This window comes from Suricata suricatta, chromosome 10, assembly GCF_006229205.1.
Source record: "Suricata suricatta isolate VVHF042 chromosome 10, meerkat_22Aug2017_6uvM2_HiC, whole genome shotgun sequence".
NCBI classification, from domain to species: Eukaryota; Metazoa; Chordata; class Mammalia; order Carnivora; family Herpestidae; genus Suricata; species Suricata suricatta.
The window spans coordinates 100177701-100199988 of NC_043709.1; the positions used below are offsets into that span (position 1 = coordinate 100177701).

General features: G+C 41.5%; 1 long non-coding RNA gene across 1 annotated transcript in view; it reads left to right on the forward strand.

Annotated features, from left to right (window-relative positions):
* The first annotated feature begins 2619 nt into the window (after positions 1 to 2619).
* LOC115303363 overlaps positions 2620 to 22288 on the forward strand; it is a 48517-nt gene continuing 28848 nt past the window's right edge. Inside the window, exons 1-3 of the long non-coding RNA XR_003913996.1 lie at positions 2620 to 2691; positions 4333 to 4426; positions 5373 to 5404. This is a non-coding gene — a long non-coding RNA (uncharacterized LOC115303363). The remainder of the gene's footprint in view (positions 2692 to 4332; positions 4427 to 5372; positions 5405 to 22288) is intronic.

The following is a 22288-nucleotide window of genomic DNA, read 5'->3' on the forward strand; positions in this document are numbered from 1 at the left end:
GAAACAACAGAGGTGGAGAACATTGGCTCTCTGATGCCAACCACCGCTAGTCTCAGAGGTGGGAATGGATGCCTGAGAGGGGATCACTCAGGACAAAACACCTGAGGACTTTGACCACCTGAGTGCATGTGGCACTGACTTCTCTGCCTAACCACAGACTGTTCATTCTTTATTTATTCATTTGTGCATTTGTTCTGCAGACGCTAGAGACCAAGGCTAGAGATGAACAGGACCTACTCGTTGCCTCCTTTGGTGGTCCCTGGCTAGTGGAGGAGGAGATCTGGTCTGGCCTTTACTTTTCTGGTGTCTCTCACAACCTCTTGTCTCTCCTCCCCAGGGCTCCAGTCACTTTGGCATCTTTCAGCCCCCGGGTGTGCTGCTCCCTCCAGCACAAGCTCTACACTCTTCTGTCCCTCCCGCTGTCCTGAAGCTTCTTAGTAACTGCTCGTTCTATCTGAAATCAGGTCACTCGTTGGTTCATCTGAGAAGAGCCCCCCTCCCTACAGGGATCTCCTCAGTGTGTGCTCTTATTGCACCATCCATGTCTCCTTTGGGACACTTGACATAGAGGCAAGTTTGCATTTAGTTGTGTGATTCTTTTATTCATTAAAAAAACCTTTTTTAATGGAAAATTCTGAGCATTTGCAAAAGTAGAGAGAACAGTCAAAATAACTCCACAGATCCACCACCCAGTTTTAACAATAATCAATTTATGACTTTCTTATTGATTCTTCTACTGCCTTATTGCCATACTGGTTCTCTATTGCCTTCTTACCAGTGAGCTTCTAATACCAAATTGTATTTCTTTAAGTTTCTTTATTAGAATTTAAGCTCCAAGAAGGCAAAGAGAGTGTTTTTCTTACCCTCGTATCCCTAGTGCCTAGCACAGTGTAAGGCATACCATTTTGAATGAATAATGGCTTGAATTAACGATATAAATTATGTAAAGGCATAGCCCAGGTTACTATGAGAGCACAGAGGAACAGCATCTAGCCTCAACTGAGGAGTTTGAACATGTCCTAGTTACCAGCCTGTTCTGACACTGAAGCTTTGTCACAGCAGAGGGGAAGGCATGCATGATGCAGAGGGGGGTCTGAAAAGGAGGGTCCACAGGGCATCTGTGTGGCTTAGTCCATTAAGCGTCTGACTTTGGCTCAGGTCATAATCTCATAGTTCATGAGTTCGAGCCCCTCATCAGGCTCTGTGCTGACAGCTTGGAGCCTGGAGTCTGCTTCAGATTCTGTGTCTCCCTCTCTCTGTTTTTCTCTCTCCAAAATAAATAAATATTTAAAAAAAGAAAAGAAAAGAAAAGGAGGTCTACAAAGCACAGGAGAGGGCAATACAGACCTGTTCATGAGTCCAGTCTAGCAGCAATCGAGTCCACCTGCCTTGCCTAATTGATTTGTCTCCATTCTTATTCTTATTCTTCTCTTAGTGTTTTTTTTTAATTTCTCAGAGAGAGAGAGAGAGAGAGAGAGAGAGAGAGAGAGAGAGAGAGAGAGAGAACAAGTGAGGAAGGGGCAGAGAGAGAGGGAGACACAGAATCTGAAGCAGGCTCCAGGCTCTGAGCCATCAGCACAAAGCCCTATGAAGGGCTCCAACCCATGAATGGCAAGATCATGACCTAAGCTGAAATCAAACACTTACCCAACTAAGCCACCCAGACACCACCCAATTTATTGTTCTTTATGCCAAAATTGATATTTGGGCAATGTTGGCCTCTAACAGTAATTCCAAAGGAGTGCTACCCTGAAGAGCTACTTAAAGAAGGGATCATGGGTGTGGTATGGTTGGGAACGTTGCGTACTCTGCTCTCTTCTTGAATATTCACTTTTGCAGCTTTTTCTTTTCTTTTCATTTAAGTTTTAATTTGGTCTAACACAGATCTAGATTTATTCATCACAGAACCCATCACCACTACCACACAACTCTTAATAGCATTGGGAACCAGTGTCTGAAGAATACACTTTGGAATGCATTATAAACATGGTTGCTCCATGACTAACCATTTCTAGAAACTAATATTTAAAAATAATGTTCATTTATTTATTTTTGAGAGAGAGAGAGAGAGCAGGTGAGAGAGGGGCAGAGACAGACAGAGGGAGAGAATCCCAAGCAGGCTCCGCGATTTCAGCACAGAACCTAGCACAGGGCTTGAAATCACGAACCGTGAGCTGAAATCAAGAGTTGGAAACTTAACTAATTGAGCCACCCAGGGGCTCTAGAAACAAACATTTTTAAGTTTGTTTTTTCTTAACCTTTTTTCCTTTTTATTATATCATTAACATGGGGTCAACGCAGGAGAAACAGTAAGTAAAATAAAATAAAGGAGAAACAAAAACTTCTTATGATCCCACTACACAGAAATCATCCCCTTATTGGCTTGGTGCATCCATTTCTGGATTTTTGAAAAAAAATACATAATCACTACACATATTTCTTAAAAGATATTTTAAAAAAGTGATCACTGACATTAATTTCCAGTGACAATGACAAAACACCCTTGAAACTAGAATGTGTTCCCTGACAACTTAAGTAGGGGGTTCTTCCTCAAAAATTCCACTGTGCTATTTTACCCTTTGTTCCTTTGTTCTATTTTGAGTGCATTCCACTTGCTTTCCTCTGTCTACCTGACATCCCCCAGGCTAGAATTAGTCCAGTTTAACCAACAGATCGCTAGCTCCAATACAGGTAGGTCGCCAAACTTTTAATCCCGGTAAGGGTTTGGGGAAAGAATGCAAACTGCTTCACTTCTTGATACTGAATGACTTGAAAAGTTTCCTAACAGTCTTTTATGGTGGAGCATCGGGGGGGGGGGGGCACTCCTCTAACTATGGTTATTCGAAATGAGACCAGGACCCTTGGGAATGAGCTTCAGTTACTTCCCCAACGTTCGCTTTTGTAGTACCCTAAAAGTAGATCTCATCTTGCATGGCCTCCTTTCCCTTGGTAGCTGGGTGACCCAGCGTTTTTTACTTTTCAGTGCTTCCTTTTCCTCCCTTGTCTTCTTCGACAATGTTATATAGCATATATTTATTTGTATGTGAATTCAAAGTGAAGAATTTTGAAAACATTATCACAATACCCTGAATTGATGGGAAGCCTATTTTGAGAGTTTTAAGATGAGTCGTGGGCATTTTTCTCTTCGACTTCGCACTGTGGTAGGTTGGTCACCAGTCTCAGCCCTCCACTCCTGGTAATGACATCATGCACCTCTCCCTTACTGCGGTCTCATTGTGGTCAGGGTGGACTTCCCTGCCCTGGACCTTGAGCTTGGCCACATGACTTTCCGGCCAACATGGTAGAAAATGTAACATGGGCAAAGGCTTGAACATGCTTAGATGGTTGGTCTTGTCCTCTCGTGCACCTGTCTTTGCCCCGAGATGAATTTACCTCGGAAAACCAGTGGCTCAGGGAGGATGAAAGACACATGGAGCAGCTTAGAGACCAAACCTCGCCCAGCTGAGCCCACTCTCTGTATCAGCTGGGTCCCTGCTGACCTGCAGATGCATAAGCAAGAATAAATTCTCATAGTTGCATGCCACTGGATTTCAGGACGATTTTTCCTTTCTCCCACAGTATCATTGTAGTATTGCTAACTGATCCACATGGGCTGGGTCAGTGCATGTGAAAAGCCAAAATAGGATGTCAATTAACAACCATTAAATAGTAAACATTTAGGAGGACTAGTATTTCCTAATACCAAATTGCAAATATTTGGTCCCATTTCCCTCTGAGACATTTTCATCCAGGTATCTGGTGTCTCACACTGTGCTTTGAGGGGGACGTTGTTTGAAAAGGAAGAAGTTTGAGTGTAGACTGAAGTTGGAAAAATGCAATTTGAAAAATTTTTTTTGTTTATGCTTTTTATTTATTTTTGAGAGACAGAGAGACAGCGCAAGCAGGGGAGGGTCAGAGAAAGAGGGAGATACATAATCTGAAGCAGGCTCCAAGCTCTGAGCTGTCAGCACAGAGCCCGACGTGGGGCTCGAACCCACAAACCGTTAGATCATGACCTGAGCCAAAACCGAATGCTTAACTGACTGAGCCACCCAGGCGCCCCAAGGAAAATGCAATTTTTAAGTTACATTTTTTTTTTTTTTTGCTATTTGCTTGCTATGGGGCCAATGGCAAGCCATTTAACATCTCTGAGATGTAACACACAACACAAACATAATAGAATTTAATGTATCCCTGTCTTGCAGGATGTAAGCATCTGGCACAATGTTGATACAGAGGAGGCACCCAGTAAAATAGTCACTCTAAAAACTATTTTTGTTAATTGTAGCATCTCGAGTTAATGGTCACCTAACATACAAACTTATCTCATAGAAGCACACATAAGAATGTCAAACAGGATATGAGTAGAAATGTTGGCTGAAATGGAAAGACCATGTTGGAGTCAAGAGAGAAAAGCCCTGAAAAGGTAAATGTGGGCAAAAGTGGGTATTTTCATAATGTTAAAAATTTGTAGTTTCAGGCCCCTGCAGTGCCACAAACCCCTTCCAAGACCATGGGAAAATACGATAGGTGTTTTGTATTCTTTTTCTTAAAGAGGGTCCCACAAATTGCATACGCTTCGGAGACCCTCTGTTCTACAGCCCTGGGCATGTCACGCTGCAGAGAGTCTCACGGCCAGTGAGGACTTCGGATTTCTCATGTAAACCCTGAGGGTTACCCAGTGGGGAGGAAGTGGCATGCTGGTGCTCCTGGAAACAGCTCAATTGCTTGGCATCCAGGGAATTTGCTCCTCCCTCTGTGTTGGTAAAGATGCTTCACAGAGCATACCCGGAGGAGCAGACTGAGAGAAAACCCTGAACTCAACTCTCCTCCCTCGGGCAAGCCTCTGCAGGCCTCTCTGTTCGTGTGGGATCTGCTGTGGCTCACCCACGGCCTCTAACAATTTAGGGAATCTAAAGCATGGTGCTGCCTTCCTGCTGGCTCCCAGCAGGCTGACACCACCATCCGGCTAAGGAGATTAAGCAGGCTTTATTTACAGAAGCCTTCTGGTGACAGCAGCGCCCACCACACCCAGGTAGAGCCTGGGAAGAATGAAAGCACATTCCTTTCTTGTTGCCTCTGAATGCCAGGGCAAAGGCTACATCTGCCACAGAGACGATCGACACAGGTACGAAAGAGTTTCAGCCAGAGGCTGCCCTGACAAGGCATCACGGGAAGATCAACTCCAGCGGAGCCATGAACATGATGGTGGCCAGTGCAGAGACAGGGTCTCTCGTCCAGGGAGGCCTGCATCACCTGCACTGTGTTTAGCGCAGGAAAGGGACTCAGTGAACATTTGCAGAATAAACAGATGAATGAATAGGGACGGCCATGACTAACCCTGTTGTCTCTGTGTCATATCTTTCCCCCAGGCTTCATTTCTGGAAGAAAGAGTTTTTCAACAGTAAGTATTTTATAAGCACAAGTATTAACACAAAACATATTATTTTATTAATAAACAATCGCAATCCACCCCTCAGGTGTGGAACTTCCCCTCAAAGAGTTTGAATAGACACAAATCAATGACTCCCTTGTCCCTCCGCCACATGCCTTCCAGTTGTGCACAAGTGGACACACACACACACACACACACGCACATGCACACACATGGAAAGACAGTGCTGTGTAGCGTTCAGAGTATAATCTCTGGAGTTAGATGCTTTGGGCTGGGGTCCCAATTCTTCTGTGTATTGATGTGATGACCTTGGGCAAGTTACTTAATTTTTTTGAGCCTCAATGTTCTTTAAGATGAGCTGATGATACCAACTACTTCACAGGGTTTGTTAGGAGGGTTAATGAAGGCAATATAAAGTGCCATAAACAATGTGAAGGGTTTTTGCTACCTAGAGGGCAGCCCATAATGAGATGAAAATGAATACTCTCTGCTTTGGCTCTTCCTGTCATTCCATGTGGACAAGAAAGGAATATGCATTCATACCCACTCTGCACAGAAGGGGCTTGGTGGATAATGCTGCCACTGGAAATACTTCTGTAGAGTAAGTTTCTAAACCTGCAGGGAAGGAGCCACGAAAGACTTCCTAAAAGAACTGCTTTGGAAGAGCAAATGAGTTGCCTAATCTCTCAATACTTAAGCTCACTTTAAAAAACCCAGATATGTTAGGTATGTCTGACCTCTATAAAGATGTTAGTGCTACATTATGACTTGTGCTTCTGATTTCTATCCTGAGATCCATGTATTTTTAAAAAATTTCTCCTTATCCATGTTTGCAGATTTGTCTGCTGTAAGCTGTGTAGCCAGTGGTTTTCTTTTTAGGGATCCCAGCAAAAACCCTTTTGGTTGTTGTATTAGTTGGCATGAGCCAACAAAATACCAGCAACAGGGTGGCTTAAAGAGCAAACATCTATTTCTTGCAGTTCTGGAGGCCAGCAGTACCAGATCTAGGTGCTTGAGGATTCAGTTCCTGGTGCAAGCCTTCTTCCTGACTTTTTGACATTGATCTCCTTGCTGGCTCCTCATGAGGCAGAGAAGGCGGGAGGGAGAGAGAGATCCTGTCTCTTATACGCACACTCATTAATCCCATCATGGAGGCTCTACTCTCATGACTTCATCTAAACCTAATTCCCTTCCAAAAGCTGCATCTCCAAATACTATCATATTGGGGGTTAGAGCTTCAATATACAAATTTTGGAAGAGATAAAATTCAGTCCATAGAATTCTCTCCAATTCCTTTTGTATTGTAACCAAAATCCTTCCTGCATTTGGCTTAATGTTTTGATCTTGGATTCCTAGCATCCCAGGGCTACAAGTTGACATTTTTTCTTATCATATAGAAAGTCAATATCTTCGTCTGACATTTTTTCAGTAGTTGTGCAGTCTCCTGAATTAGTCCATGCTGGAAGGCAGAAATAGACTATAACAGAGGGAAGCAGTACAGAGTGATCTGCCCTCTCAGAGATTGGTCTGGCTCACCCTGGGACACCCTTGAAAGCCTGATACACAGAAGGAGAAAAGGGCCTACACTTTAATCTTGTTTTTGCTATCAAGTAGCTGTGTGACCTTGGGTGAGTTGACTCATCTCGCCGGTCCTCAATTTGTTTATCTGTGAAATAAAATTTGGGGGTTAGGTACATTCATTCTTGCCCTAAAGTTCCATGATTCATATGTTTTGCAACAGTGAAGGGAAAGAAAGAATCCCTGACCTTTGAATTCCTCCAAGGTACCATCCTTTCCACAGCCCAGAGAGCTGTGGCTTATGCTCTATCAAAAAGTTAATTTTTTTCTATTTAAAATACTGTTTAATTGCAATTCAGCATTAATTAGCCTTACATCTAAGAGCAGTACCAGGTAACATTTATATATTTTCTACAGGATATAGAGGCTCATTTTTTATGCCAAAGCAAGTAACTAGAAGCATTATCAAAAGATGCAAATAGTTCACTGCTGTGTTTAAAAAATATTTATTCATGTCACATTCATTGCATATATATATTACACATTATATATACACATGTTATATATATAGCACACACACAAATATATATACATCTATATCTATATATACATATACATCTATATCATCATTTACTACATAATTTCTACACATGTAGAAACAATAACCTGTGGACTATTCTTTTTTTTTTTTATTTTTTAATGTATTATTTATTTTTGATACAGAGAGAGACAGAGCATGAGAGGGAGAGGGGCAGAGAGAGAGGGAGACACAGAACCAGAAGCAGGCTCCAGGCTCTGAGCTAGCTGTCAGCACAGAGCCTGACGCGGGGCTCGAACCCACAAACGTGAGATCTGACCTGAGCCGAAGCCGACCGCTCAACCGACTGAGCCACCCAGGCGCCCCATGGACTACTCTTTTCTAGAACACTCTCTGTCTTTATGTACATATATATCTATATATATAGATGTAGCATAGCCAAAGGTTATTGTTTCTACATGTGTTCTAATGTAGTATAAATGTTGTAGAACATAAAAAAATTCTCAAATACAGACTCAAGCAACTGAAAATCTCCACTAAGAGATTAAAACTCTGATTTCAGTAGATAGATCTAGAATGAAATTTCCAGGCTGTTTTACCTTTGCATCATCCTACACATATAGTCAAAGAACCAGCTCCAGAACACATGTAGTCAATGCAATTTTTACATACCAATTCACTATCCAGAAATACTTAGGATTATCTTTACCCACCGGATATATTGGATCATTGATTTTACATTGATTTGTGACATGACTTGGATGAAGGGGGAAGAAAACCACCTATATTAAGTCTAGATTTAAGTTGATATTTCCATTAGAAAGAAAGTTAAATGAGAAGACAACAATTTTGTGAAAACTTAAGAAGTGGTAGTTTTCTCACTGGGGGATTAATTAGACCCACTGCTTTCTCTTCTTGCTGCTTTCTAAAGGTGAAAAGATTTTACCCTTTTAAAACTCATAAATCAACCAAGAAATGCAATGATTTTGGCAGATTTGGGAAATTTGGGACATGTTTCAAGTAAACTACACTTTGAATCCTATTGTGACTTTGAGTCTTTATCAAGCTAAAATCATTCTTTTCACGACACAGCTTTTGTTCCCTTCATTTTTCACTAGCTTATTCTTTCCCTTTTGATTTGGTTGTCCTATTTGTTTATTTTTTGAGAGAGAGTGGGGGGGTGGGACAAAGAGAGAAGGAGAATTGCAAGCAGGCTCCACGCTGTCAGCACGGAACCCAGCATGGAGCTCCAGCTCCCAAGCTGTGAGATCATGACCTGAGCCAAAGTTGGTTGCTTACCTGACTGAGCCACCTGGGTGCTCCTCATTTGGTTACTTTATGAGAGCTTCGTTCACTGGTAACACTAAGAGAAAAATACATTACAAGGTTCAAATATGAATCTAGTTATACCTTGAATTCATGCTCTAATTTCCTTTTGATACCAAGTCCCTGGATTCCTGAATTATATATTTCAGTACACTCAGCTCCTTGGCACTGAATATACTGAAATATATAATTCAGGAATATGCTCTACTATTAAATGATTGATTACTATGTTTATGGAGCATTTATCCTCAATGGCATACAAATATCTCAACATACAAAAATTGTTTTTGCCAGAGTTAAACTTAATAATCCTTGTTATGTGTACAAAACCCCTTTGTTGAAAAATCAGGGGATTTCTCAACTAATTAAAAAGGAAGTTTTCAGAACTTATAGTTCACTAAAATGGCCCTTTTTTAGGCAAACAAAGTTACTTCAGATGAAGAAATTTCCTTAAATTAAATGAATCTTTTCTTAAATTAAAAAACAAATCATGTTCCAGTGTATCTTACTGTTATAGAAACTTATCTTAGAAGATGTTACAGCACTCTGTCAATCAATGCCCACTGAAACAATGGAAACCCAAAAGGTATGGTCAATAACCATGGTCAGATACCATAATTGAATTACCAAGTGAAGTGGATATTGAGAAATAAAAATTCTCAAGGAGCTAGTTTCTTGCTCATAGGCAGCACACGGACTTTGCACCGGGTCATATAGGGATAGAGGCACCTTCCACTCATGTCCCATTTTTTCTAGGTCCCCTGGAGCCAACAAATTGAGGATGGTATCTTGTAGGTTTCTATTTGCCAGGCTGAGAAGAAGTATACATCATTTTGTTCCCATTCTGTGGGCCATAATTTACTCCCATGATGATATCTCACTGGAAGGGAGGCAAGAACATGTGACCTAGTTATGTATCCAGGAAAAGGAAGAGAACATGGCCATGGGTGAATGCCAGCAAAGCGGGGATACTGAGGCACCAGCTTGCCTTAATGCAGTCCGAAGTGGATGGCTTTCTGTGAAGATTCTGAATCTCTTTCTTTCTGCATAGAGGCTCTTGCATACTAGTTTGGGCCTGCAAGCTGCAGTGAAAAATACGTTTGAATTGTGGCCGTGCTCATTCTTTCACTCATATGGTCATTCAGCAAATAGTTATGAATATCACATTTAGACTGGAAATTACACTCCTAAAAATAAATAGGGGCGCCTGGGTGGCTCAGTCAGTTAAGCCTCCGACTTCGGCTCAGGTCATGATCCCACGGTCATGGGTTCGAGCCCCACATCGGGCTCTGTGCTGACGGCTCAGAGCCTGGAGCCTGTTTCAGATTCTATGTCTCCCTCTCTCTCTGCCCCCCCCTTCTCATGCTCTGTCTCTCTCTGTATCAAAAATAAATAAAACATTAAAAAAAATAAAGATTTCACAGTCCAACACTTCAAAGAGCTCACAGTCTAGAAGATGAACCAGGACAACTACAAAAACAATGGTGATATGCAGTGGTGTGTGGTAAATAGCATAGAAGAGGGACAATGTGTTATAGGACATCTGGAGATATCTTATATGGAGAATATTGATTTATTTATGCTGTTTTATGCAGGCATCAGAGAACAGTGAAGGTCTTGCAGATGGATTTGTGATCGGGAAAGAGGGTGGAGAGTGAGCAGAGATGGGTAGAGAGGATGGAATGATTTGATGTTGAAGAAACCAGGGAAGCCAACCTCAGGAGGCCTTGGAAGAGTCTGTATTGTATTTGTCAGAACATGAAGGCCACTGCCAGTCTCTAACACTTGGGCAGGTTGGCTCTAGAAGAGAAAGGGGCCCCTAGTGTACCACACTCTATCCTTGGCCCAGAGCTTTGCCTTGCCAATGCTGCCTGGTTGCAGAAGGGGTGACGGAGCAATAGTCATGGTGCGGGTTCTGGGAAAGCAGACCAAGTGTGGATCCACTAACGGAAGGTGGTGGCGGGGGCACTGTGGCTCATCTGGCTGTGGATAGTACCTCTTCCGAGGAACCCACACTCCATTGTTAGCAAACATTCCACTGACCTCTAGTGGTCAAATGGTGGCCAAACGGTCCCACTTAGCTCTGTTCCACAAGTGTCTCCCCAGTGGTATCCGTTGAGGAAGAAATTGCTTAAAGTAGAAGTTTTCTTCTTCTAGCGTCATCTTTTTGGTCCTACAGGGGCTTTTCCCTTTCATTCAACTAAATCTCTTCACCCTCAGTCTCTCAGCCTGACTCAGGCTTCTGGGCTGGAGGAGACGTGACACTTCACTTGTGTCCAAGTTGGTCACAGCCAGCTGAAGCTCTTTTCACCTCATGAAGCATCCTGGTTACAGTAAAGGATGTGCACGTACTACAAGTCAGTGTCTTACTCACAGTTACATTATACTACACTGTGAAGTGGGTCAACTTCCTACAATCACCAATATTTGAAAACCCCTATATGCTGTTCTAAACATTTTCGATATAAAAACTTATTTAATCTTCACAACCCCCCCTGGAAGGATCACTGTTATTCTTCATTTTAAAGATGAGGAAATTAAAGGGCACCTGGGTGGCTCAGTCGGTTAAGCGTCAGATTTCAGCTCAAGTCCTTATCTCGCAGTTGGTGGGATAAACACTGACAATGCAGAGCCTGCTTGGGATGCTCTCTCTCTCTTTCTCTCTCTCAAAATAAATAAATAAACTTAAAAAAGATGAAGAAATTGAGGCACAAGACAGCGGGGGAGTAACTGGTTTAAGGTTACATACATAGCTAGGCAGGGATAGAAAAGACACTGGACCTGAATGGCATAATTGCAGAACCTGTGTTTTCAGAGACCACAGGATACTGGCTCCTAGTGCCATTTCAGAATAGCCCTGTGACATTTCTACGGTCCCTTGGCCTCTGCTTCTTCATCTGCTATATGAAAGGCTTGAACTAGAGTGAGATTTCAGATTTCCCTTAGCAGGGGACATGCGTCAACAACAGAGAGCAGAGCGTCTGATTTAGCAAAAGCAGAAGAGGCCAACAAACCACCACGTGTCTCCTTTCTTCCCTGCGCCCTTTCCCCCCAAGGGGCTCTTAAACTTCTAGAAAGTATCTCAGGACTCCAGATAATTGCAGGACACCAAAGAATTGTTTAGCTAGTATTTATTTAGTACTTATTGTATTTCTGGTGTTGCATTAGATGTTTTAGAAATATTTTACACTTAATCTTCACAAAAATCTCATGAAGTAGTTGTTACTATTCCCATTTGGCAGATGAGCAAGCCAAAGAGACAATTAAAAAACTAGTTCTAAGTCACACAGCTAATAAACAGCAAAACTGACTGCGGGTCCAGGTCTGATCCCAAATCCCACGCCTTTCACAGCAAACGTGGTGGTCCCGCTGACAATGAGACTGTGTCCTGGGGTCTGGTTTCAAGCCTATCCTTCATTCACTATGGAAGCTAAGAAGGTGAAGTCGATCCTACCTGCAGGGCAACAGGGAAAGCTGACGGTAGAGACAAGTTCACAGGAAGAACCCAAATGCCATGGGAGAATTCCCCACTCCAGCTCTGGTCAGCTCAGGCAGACAGCTAGCCACCAGGGCCACTATCAATAAGAATGGAAGCCCTGTTTACCTTTACAGAATGTTTATGTCAAAGAAAACTGCTCTGATCGAAGTTTCTGCTTTTAAAGCCCTTTTCTAGACTCTGGCTCCCACCCTAGAAAGCAGTAGAAGCAGTCAGCAGCCCAGACATGAGTCGCCTCTAGGAGGAAATGGCAAGTCCCAGCCGAGCAGGGCTGTTGGATCAGCCCACGTCGCCTCGCCCACTTGGTGGTTGCCTATCTGCACTTGGCAAATAAGAAGACATTGTTGGTTAGAGCCCCCCTGGGAGGCCCCCTTTCTGGAAGGCATGTGTTGTTCCTCAAGCTTATGGTTGCTGCCCTAAATCTAACGTCTGGATAGTGACTATCAGTGGTCTTTGATGCCCTTTCCCAATTTAAAAAAGACTTGATTTCTAAGCAGAAGAGAATCAAAAGATCTGCATTCTAGCCCTAGTTCTGTGCTTACTAGTTATATGAACTTGGGTAAATCTTATTTCCTCTTTGTCCTCACAGAGGGGAAACAACTGACCAAGTTCACCGGACAAGCTAATGACACAGTGGGGACTTAAAGCTAGGTTCCTATTCCTTCTTTAGGATCACGTGATTGATGGATTCACGACATTATTAGATTAATTCACTAATGCAAAAAATGTTTATTAAGCTCTCCCTCTGTGCCAGGGACTGTGCCAGGAACCAGGAATACTGTGATGAACAGGACACACTTCAAACCGGAGGGAAACTATGAAATCATCAAGTTGCTCATTTCCCATTGCAGTTAAAGAAAGGGGTAGATATCCAAAGGGGGAAGCGTAGTGACTTGATCAAGGTCACAGAGAAAGCAAAGTGGTAGAAATAACCTGATATGCAGTGAGCACAAAAGTGGATTATGTAAAATAATTTAGTATATTTAACTGAATTTTGTGTATGAAGGGGACAAAAGGGCTGATTTAAAAAAATGAGAAGAGAAAAAAAAAAGCCTTATTTGGAGGCCCAGAAGCCATAGGCTGAGAGGTCAAGACTGCCAAATGAACCCAAGCAAGTCTTTTATTCCCCACTGTGGCTTTTTGTTCTCTAAGAATAGTAGGAATTTCTGTGTTCAGAGGACTGTCCAGTATAAGATTTGATTTCCCTAATATGAACTATGGCTGGGAGTGAAAGCAGGGAAAATGATACTGAAACAAAGTTTAGGGACGTTGTTCCCCTATAAAGTCCTTGCTCAAATGCTGGGCATGTGATAAAGAGCGAAATGCCCTTGGGTGGTTTTCTGCCTGAGTCTGGCAAATCCACGATGCATCTGAGAATGGTGAACAAAAGGCTCCTAGGAGACACACAATCTGATGGTGCGTTACAGCCAAGACTTTGTGCTTTGTGGTCACAAGAAACATGTTGCCAGCTGATTTCTGGTGACAATCATTTCTCCCCACTTGTATGTAACCTGAGCATAACAGTGTAAGACTGGGAGCAAGCTGACTTTACCTGAACCGAACCACACACAGTTTTGAAGCTCACCATTTTCAATTAATCTACTGTAAACCCAAACATCACACCTTAATTTATCTTTTCAGCAAATATTGATTTTAATTGTTTTCTTTAATTTTTTAACTGTTTATTTATTTTTGAGAGAGAGAGAGAGAGAGAGAGAGAGAGAGAGAGAGACAGAGCATGCGTGGGGGAGGGGTAGAGAGAGAAGGAGACCCAGAATCCAAAGCAGGCTCCAGGCTCCAAGCTGTCAGCACAGAGCCCAATGCGGGGCTCGAACTCACAGACCATGAGATCATGACCTGAGCTGAAGTTAGACACTTAACTGACTGAGCCACCCAGAGCCCTTAATTTCAATTGTTTTACACTAGATTATTTTTAGTGTCTGAACTATTGGATGTGACCATAGTTGAAATAGACTCTGAGATAAATCCAGAGAGAGGCAGAATAAAAGCTGTGTTCATTCTGTATGAGCTATCAACATAGCTATCCCCTTCATCATTCACTTACAAAAAATGATCAGTAAAGGGCCCTCATCTTTGAAGTGCTCACAGCCTAGCAGAGGAAATAAATGCATGAATAGTTCAGTATGAAGTGATATGTGTTCTCAGAGAAGCATACTCAAAGAATGGTGGTTAAAACCATAGTTTTTAGAAAAGATGAAGCACTTTCACTTCCCTGTATCATTAGCCCTTACAAAAAAGAATGCGTTTTATGCCAACTTGTATAGCAGCCATATGAAGCACAAAGTAATTATGCCCATTAAAGCAAGAATTCAGTGCTCCTGATGCTCTAATCACCACCCCACTCACTCTCCAACAGACTGCCCAGCTGCAATCCAGAGAGCCAGTGTTCCTTCCTGGCTTGGCTCTCCCTTGAGAGTGATGGGCCTTGGCCCAAGGAACTTTGGGGGCTGGCACTGGCTGAGATCTCTTGTCCGAGACCCTGTAATGTTGCCAGTGACGTGTTCTCATCAGTGGTTGCCCATGGTCCTGTATGGAACTAATTTCTCCCTTGAACACTAACCTCAGAGAAGTGATGATGGTGTCTTAAAGTGCCTGAAGAACAAACAGGACTGGAAGTGAGGAAATTGGAGGTGCAGAAGGAAACAGGGTGAAGAAAAGGGGGGTGTCAAGCCAAGGAATATGATTCTATAGTTTCTGAGTCTAGTGATGTCCTACCTGGTTTGCTTAGTGATGATCCACCACGATAAAGGGGTATGTCTTGGTCCTGAGCACTCATGGTTGCGCTGGACCACAGATGCCGTCTCAGGCTGAATCCATCTGTGGAGGTTGGCCCCAGGGTGACCTTGGCCTCTTCCAAAAACCTGTTCAGTCAGACCAGGCTAAAGGAAGGGGGGAATGGCAGGAGGCCAGATGGCAGGGGCTAAAGTCGGCGTGGATGTGGTGGCTGATGGGATCAGGGCCCCTGGGCTGGACTTCTGTCCCTGCCCCACCAAACTCTCTTGCTTGTGGCTGGCAGGAGGAACCAAGTGGCTGTGGGGAATTAGTAATGAGATATGGAGTCATTCACCTCCAGGTCACTAGTTCAAAACCAGGTCAACACTGAATCAAAGTTCCCAACAAGGGGAGGACATGGTAAGTGGCTTGAAGGCAGATATTTGCCCTCCCAGAAGACAGCCCAGGCAGGTCAGTCTGGGCCACAGGGCAAGAAGCTCTGTCCCTGGTGACATGCCATGCAGGCTAGAGAGGCCTCCGTGCGGGGCTTGTCCTTCTGGCTCCATTCTATCCAAGATCCAGATTCTCTGCCTCCAGGCCAGGTCACACTCACAGAAGCTCACATAGGGCTTCAAATGTCAAAGGAATCCAGGTAGCCAGCACTCAGATCATCTGGCAACAGCTCTGCTTCCTTAGAAATCTCTGGCTCTACATATACATATATATATGTATATATATGTATATATATATATATATACATATACATATATATATATATCAGTCACTCTCTAGCACATCCCAATTTTACTGTTATTTTGCCTTATCACTTAAACTAATTTAATTATTTATTTATTTGTCTATTGCCTGAACCTTACCATTATTATCATGTAAGTTCTTCAAAAGCAGAGACCCTATCCATGTCTGGCACTTATTAGGTGCTTAAGAACTATTCATTGAATGGATGAATGTATAAAAGAAAGAATGAATCCCTGATGCCTCACATAGTGTCTGACAGAGAGGATATGCTCAAAGGTAATTTGCTAAATAAATGAATGAATGAATTCATGGATCACAGAATGAAAGTTTTCAGAAACATTAGCTTCCTATATACTAATGATACCATGTCTTCCTGAACACCAAACTAAAATCTCCAAATCAAAAGCACAGTGCTTGGTTCAGAGCAGATGCTTAGGAAATGTTTCTTGAGTGAACGAATGATAAATGGGTGGATGGATGGATGGATGGACAAGAGGATCAAACAACTAAGGCTAGCATACATGAATGAAGCAAAACCCAAAAGATTTATGAAAGTTAATTTTCCCTTTTTAGTCAAAATGTTGGCCTTTTGTGTTCCCACCTTCTGTAACTCTAGATCTGGAATGTTATCACGTGTTCAGGCTCAACCTAATTAAGTTTTTTCAATCATTTATTCATTCATTTATTTTTTCAATATTCCCTGTATGCCAGGCATGTGCAAAGATGAGTAAGACACAATATAAGCAGTGGAATCAGACCAGTCTTGTAACTTTCTTTGCCTACCATTTTGATAAAATATCTTTTCTTTATCATATAACCTCTAACCTACTCATGCATGTGTTCACTGGGCCCTTGCTCCATGCCAGTCCTCTGCAATGGAATTACAGCCCCGAGTAAGACAGTCTGGTTGTGTTTTGTGTGATTATCACTATGTCTTGCAGCTGGGCTTTCTTTCCTAGATTATAAGTGACTACTCATTCAGACACAGAAATGAGAATTAATCATAAATCAGAACTAAGTTCTAATAAAAATTATAGGCAAAAGCCATATTGAGCATATTTGCTCTGCATCATGACTAACCTAGCACCACAGACAGTTAGCTGCTATGTGTAGATTTTCAATATTAAGACTGCTTTAGCACATAAAAGTATTACAACTTCCAGTTACATTTCTCCAGGCAAGAATTGAGTAGTCTCATAATTCAAGAAAATTGCTGTAACATTTAGGTATGTCTGCTATATGGTATATATCAAGCTATGTGTTGCGAATGATGGATAAAACTGTACTCTGGCTCTCTAAAACATCTAAATCTAGTTAAAGACGTAAAAACACTTTGGTCAATATGATAAGGATTATAAATGAGGTACATTTGAATGCAGTGGGAGGAGAGGAGAGCACTTGATGCATTACATTTTGGGAAATTGGAGTGGGTTTTACAGTGGAGCCAATATTTGAGGTTTGCTTTGGTCAAGGAATATGTTTATGAAATGAGGGGCTCCTGAGTGGCTTGGTCAGTTAAATGTCTGACTTCCGCTCAAGTCATGATATCACAGTTTGTGGATTCGAGACCTGCATCGGGCTCTGTGCTGACAGCTCGGAGCCTGAAGCCTGCTTTGGATTCTGTGTCTCCCTCTTTCTCTCTGCTCCTCCCCCACTTGTGTTCTCTCTCTATCTCTCACACAAAAATAAATAAATAAACATAAAAAAAGAAGTTTGTGAAATGAGAGAAGGATCCTTCAGGAGAAGGGTAAGGCATGGCCTAAACATCTGCTGGGTGTAGATGTGTGAAAGTTTGGAGAACTATATGTAACTGTGTGTCTGTGTGGTTAGAATGTAGGCCATTCTCTTCTGAAAAGAATGGAACTAGAAAAGCATTTATGAGCCAGACTAAAGGTCTCCTAAAAGTTATGCTATAGAGCTTGATGTTTAATGTCTAGGTAATAAGGAGTAGTCAAATTAGAGCTTTTGACTATTTAGTCTTGGGGCGGGGGTTCCCCATTTCCAACAACATGGCAGATTACATGACCTTAAAACTCGCCTACCTCAAAATTTCTAGAAATGCTAAACAGAGTATTTAAAAAAACATTCTCCCTACTACCCAAAGCTGAGCTCACAAGAGAATAAGGAGGATCTCCCAGGGGGAAAACAAGTAGGACTTGGGAATGAGTATAGCCTGGAAATGAACAGATGTGAGGCAGCACTGGTTGTTGAGGCAGGTAGAGAAAATTGGGATTTTAGGATTCTTTTAGTCTAAAATTTAGATTGGATTGTTCAGATCCAGAGATATATTGAATATGAGGCCTTGGGTCAATGGCCAGGTGGAGAGTTAAAATTAGGACTTCTGGTAAAGCTAGGAAAAGGTTTATAAGAAAACATCCTGCTCACCTACAAAGGGAGATGCCACACAAGCTTGTCTGTTGAGCCTGGGCTAGGAGTAGAAGGAAAAGAAGTGTCCATCGTAATCTCACTCCCATATGCTCACCTCCTTGTGGATCAGGACTTTACATTTTCATTACTTGAGTGGCCCAGGAGACCCCAGGTCAATGAAGTAATGACTTCTCCTCTTGGGTGGATGATACTGCTGGGACTCCATGGTACATAAAATGGCTCTTGCAGGACACAAGCTCAGTGCAGGTCATTCAGAATTCTCATGGGCAATGTAGTGAATTCCTAGCTCTGAAGTTATAGTCTCAATTGGCAAACATCATCAGACACATGAACAATAGGTATAGAGCTCTAAGAATTGGGGCGCCTCCGACTTCGGCTCAGGTCAGATCTCACATTCCTGGGTTCGAGCCCTGCGTCAGGCTCTGTGCTGACAGCTAGCTCAGAGCCTGGAGCCTGCTTCTGGTTCTGTGTCTCCTTCTCTCTCTGCCCCTCCCCCTCGCATGCTCTGTCTCTCTCTGTATCAAAAATAAATAAAACATTAAAAAAATTTAGAGCTCTAAGAATCATCATTCAGAAAATAGAGCTGTTGGTGAAAGACTGTAAATTTATATATTTTAAAAATAATTAAAGATATGTAAAGGGAAAAAAATTAAAAATCATAGGATACTATGCAAAAAAACCCCAGACTTCTTTGAAAAAACAAATAGAATTTAGAAAAACAGAAGTGTAGTAGTTGATATGGATTAGGCATAGCAAAAGCAAGAGTTAAGAATGAACAGCTTTCAGAAAGTTGGCCCAAATGCAGCAGAGACATAAAAAGATAGAAAATGTAAAAACAAGATTGAGAGACATGGAGGATAGAATGAGGGTAAACATATGACTAATAGGAATTTCAGAAGGAGAATATTAAGAAAATGAGAAAATAAGCAAAGAGAAAAATACTGCGAATTTTCTAGAACCTATGAAAGAAATGAATCTTCAGAGGCAGGAAGTGAGTTCTAAGAAAGAGAAAATGAAATCTGTACCAAGTAACATCATAGAAAAAATTTTTAAAAAGCCCAAAATATAGGGGCCCTGTGTGGCTTAGTAAGTAAAGCATGCAACTCTTGATCTCAAGGCCATGAGTTCAAGCTCCATGTTGGGTGTAGAGATTATTTAAAGATAAAATATTTAGGGATGCCTAGGAGTAAGCATCTTGACTCCTGATTTCAGCTCAGGTCATGATCTCCTGCTTGTGGAATCAAGCCCACATCAGACTCTCTGCCAGGTGCTGAGCCTGCTTGGGATTCTCTCTCTCTCTGCCCCTCCCCTGCTTGTGGTTTCTCTCTTTCTCCCTTAAAAAAAAAAATATATATATATATATATTTAATTTTTTAAATGTGTATTTATTTGAGAGAGAGAGAGCACGCGCAAGTGGGAGGGGGACAGAGAAGGGGAGACAGAGGATCTGAAGCTGGTGCTGCATTGTCAGCACAGAATCTGACGCAGGGCTCAAACTCGTGAACCAAGAGATCATGACCTGAGCCAAAGTTGGTCACTTAAGTGACTGAACCACCCAGGCACCAGGCCCATTAAAAAAAATAAAGTCTTTAAAAAAACAACCAAAAATAAATAGATCTTAAGAGCATCCAGAGAGAAATATGGATTTCTCACAAAGGAATGATAAAAAGACTGATGAATGACTTCTCAAAACCAGCAATGAAAGCCAGAAGTCTGTGAAATAACATATTTGAAGCGTTGAGAGAAAAAAAACTGAGAGAAAAAGCCTTCATTTTTACCTCCTAACTATCATTTAAGAACAAGAGAAAATAAAGATATTTTAAAGCAATAACCAGGAGAATTTACTAATCAAGACCTTTGTGGAGATTTCTAGAGTATGCATTTTAGGATAGAAGAAAATGAACCCTGAAGGAGAAATTCAGAAGCAAGAAGCAAGGGTTATTAAAGAGGTCTATAAGCATCTAAGCAAAGCCAAAAAGTACATTTATTGCTCAAAAATAGCAACAGAAAAGTCAGATGGAAATACCTAAACTGCTGGATGGTAATAACATATAAGGTTAAACTGTTCTTAATTCCTTATCTCATTTGGGAAGAGGTAGCAATGTTAACTTTAGACTTTTGGGCCAGCATACTTGACCCAGGTTTAAGGTTCACCATGAAAAGGGTAGAAATAGAATATGTAGTTTTGAAATTAATAAAGGAAAAGGGAGAGATACAAAAAACTTGGCCCAAAAAGAAGACAGGAAAAGAGCAGGGAAAGGCTTGCATAAAAGCAAAGTACAGAAAGAAGTAGTGAAAATAAATCCAAATAGCTTAAAAAACACAATCCATTTAAGTGCATTTGATTTACTGGTTAAAAGACAATTGTTAGGTTTGGTGTTTGATGTAAAAAAAAAAAGAAAAAGAGAACTTGCTTCTTCTGTTTTCCAAATATATACCTACACCAGAAGGATTCAAAAAGTGGAAAGTGAGAGGATAACAGGAGGAATACCAGGCAGGTAGTACTTAAGACAAAACTGTAGCTATTACAACTGCTGCAGAGTCAAAGTCTCTAAGGCAAAAATAAAAGATCATTATATAATGATAAAAAGGAACAATTCATAGGAAGATATAACAAATACAAATTTGTATCTATTATAGACTCTCAGAATGTATAAAAGCAGAAGTCAACTGAAGTATAAGGAGGAGCTGACAAATCTCTATAGGATATTAAAATTTTTTCTTTATAAGCTTTTTTATAGAATATTTAAAAAATTTTTAATGTTTTTCTTTTATTTATTTTTGAGAGAGAGACAGACAGAGACAGAGAGAGATAGCATGAACAGGGGAGGGTCAGAGAGAGGGAGACAGAGAATCCAAAGACAGGCTCCAGGCTCTAAGCTAGCTGTCAGCACAGACCCCAACGTGGGGCCCAAACCCATGAACCACGAGATCATGACCTGAGCCAAAGTCGGACCCTCAACCGACTGAGCCACCCAGGCACTTTGTAGGATATTTTAAAATACCCTTTTCTGGTAATTGATTGTTAAAGTGACATGAAAATTGGCTTTAGTTTACAAGATTTGAATGATACCGTGAACAAGATTGATCTAATATATCTATAATCTTGCACCCTACAACTGAAGAACATACATATTTTCAAATACCCAAGAAATGTTTGCAGAAATAAAGAAGGTTCTAATCCAGAAAGCAAGTCTCGACAGACGCCAAAGAATCATACAACCTACTCTTTCTGACCAAAATCAAAGTAAGTTCTAGAATGCCTGGCTGGCTCAGTGTCTGTTGATCTTGGGATTGTGAGTTCTAGCCTTAATATGGGTGTAGAGATTACATAAAAATAAATTATTTATAAATAAAAAACCCCCAAAGCAGAGTAAGTTCTAAATGAACAACAAAAAGATAACTAACAACAAATGTTCATCATTTAAAGCATTTCTACATGATCCACAGGTCAAGGACAAATTGTAATAGAGATGTACTTAGAACAAAAGTACTTAGAACAAAATTTGAAATCCTACTTAACAAAACTTAAGGGATATAGTTCAGAAGTATCAAAAGCAGTGGGCAACTTTGCCCCTCAGGGGACATTTGGTAATGTCAGGAGACATTTTTGTTTGTCACAACTGGGGGCAGATACAACTACATTGAGCAAGTTGAGGTCAGACATACTGCTACCCTACCGTGCAAAGGCCAGCCACCTACAATAAAGAATTATCTGGCCCCAGATGTCAATAGGACCAATGTTGAGAAACCTGACTTAGAGGTAACTTTATGGTCCTAAAGATTAATCAGGAAAAGAAGAATAATGACTATATTGGCAAAGTGGGGCTTGATTAGAAAACAGAGCCAGTTGGCAGAGAAAGTTAGTAGGTTATTATAATAGTTAAGGTGGACAATAATGGGGACTTAAACTGAGGCAGTGGCAACTGGGCCAGAGAAAGAATTTTAGGGTGAATTAACAGGATCTAGAGATGGGTAAAGGAGAGAGAGGCAAAGAAATGAGATGCCTCAGTAGGACATCTCAGGCTAGAAACAAACTGCAAAAGTTCACAAATTTCTTAGTCAACCGTGATAGTCTCTTTGTGGGGCCAGTGTTGACTGGGCATCCACAAGTGTCCAGCCCAGGGAACAGGGTCAG